Source organism: Emiliania huxleyi (genome assembly GCF_000372725.1).
Source record: "Emiliania huxleyi CCMP1516 unplaced genomic scaffold EMIHUscaffold_359, whole genome shotgun sequence".
NCBI classification, from domain to species: Eukaryota; Haptophyta; order Isochrysidales; family Noelaerhabdaceae; genus Emiliania; species Emiliania huxleyi.
In genome coordinates this window covers 75,763-77,616 of record NW_005199280.1, presented here as the reverse complement: position 1 = coordinate 77,616, position 1,854 = coordinate 75,763, and positions in this window count along the sequence as shown.

Below are 1,854 nucleotides of genomic sequence, written 5' to 3'. Positions count from 1 at the left end.
AGATTCGTACTTGGAGCACTTGGAGTGCGGTCAGTAACCTCACGCCCAGGACCGGGGAGCTGAGAAGCGCACCCAGTTGGCCGGACGCTCGGCATCGGGTTACGGGCTAGAGAGCCCTAGCCCCGGGGGTGCGCGGTCGCAGGGCCATAACACGGGTCTCCGAGGGTTGGCTCCGCGCTCCGGGTTTCCCCTAGCAGCAGACCGCCCCCTCTACTCGGAGCTAAAGAATACTCCCCGAGGGTTGGACCCGCGTACCAGGTTTCCCCTTAACTGCAAGGACGCCCCCTCTACTCGGAGCTATATAATGAACGCCCCCTCTACTCGGAGCTAGTGGACACGACACTAGCTAGTGATACGAGAATACGTACCGCCCCCACGCAACTACTCGACGATAATACGAGAATACGCAGCTGCGAGACGCCTGGAGCGGGCTCAAGTTCATATAGAGAGGCGGGTGGGTGGGGTGGGGTGAGGTGGGATGGGGTGGGGTGGCGTGGGGTGGGGTGGGGCCGGACCGGATTCTCTTTCTCTCCCTTGAGTGCAGCCGACCGCCGACGGCCGGACGCGCGCGCGCTCGACCTATGCAATAGAACGCGGGCAACGCTGCAGGACGAGGGATGGGAGACGCCTATCGCGGGAGGCGCGGGCGTCGAGTTCCGCATCGTGACTGACAGAGGTCCTCGGGAGGCGTGGGCGTCGAGTTCCTCATCGTGACAGACAGAGCCGTGCGCGCGCGCGTACGCGCGCGTGCCCCTGAGGACCTTTCGCAGTGAGGACCTTATGTTGCGGCGCCTCCTGCGCTGTAGGCCGCACTGCTGCCGCGCGAGCACGCTGAGGACCTCCATCGCATTCCTGCATACGCTGAGGTGTCAAATGCACACCGGCCAGCGGGTGGCATCGCGGATATTGGACGCAGCTGAACGTATGAACTATAACTATAGTGTGTAGAACGTATGAACTATAACTATAGTGTATAGCGTGCTAGTGCGGCCCACCCGTTGATATAACTATAGTGTGTAGCGTGCTAGTGCGGCCCACCCGTTGAATAAGCCGTTTCTAACAAACCCAAGTAGACTGCTGAGGAGCCCCGGCCTGACCCGCCGAAAACTCGACGCACGAGCAGGGGGGGGACTAGCGTAAAAAGGGGCGGAAGCCGAGAGCGCTCGCAAAGAGGACGCGGCGGCGGCCAATGGCCACATCATCATCACCGCTCGCGCCACCGCCCTCTCCCGCCGGCCCGCCGCCTCTGGCGATCCGCGACGGCGCCGCCCGCGACCGCGACCTCGGCGGCGATCGACTGCAGAATGACAGGACGCGGCAGCGGCTGCGGATGCGCCTGGGGCGGTGCGCGCCAGCCGCCTCGCGCGCATAGCTAGCCTAAGTCAGCCTGGATCAGGAGCCGTCGCGAGAAGAAAATCATGGCGCGCGCACTGTACGAGAAGAAAATGTCCGCGCTTCTGGTTTGATTTTCCAAATGCTTCTATGCGAGAAGAAATGTCCGCCCTCTCCTATGCGAGCCGCAAAGAAAGCTGCAGTCGCTCGCGTTTTCGAGCGAATGACCTTCAAACAACTCTTGAAACAACTCTCTCTCTAGTGACCTTCGTCCGGGCCCACAGCCGGCACGCCATCGTCGATTCCGCGCGCTCGGCCTCCACCTAGCCTCCACCGGCTTGCTGGGCGGACGGCTTCTTGACCCCTCTCTCTTCTCTTCTTGTGGCTCTCGTCGAGAGAGAGCGTTTTTGGGAAAGAGAGAGTCTCTTCCCTTGCCTTTTGGGGAGAGAGAAGAGAAAAAATTTTTAAGTTTTACTCCCAGGTATAAAACCCTATTAATTTGTTGCCGTTTTTGGCGGCCCC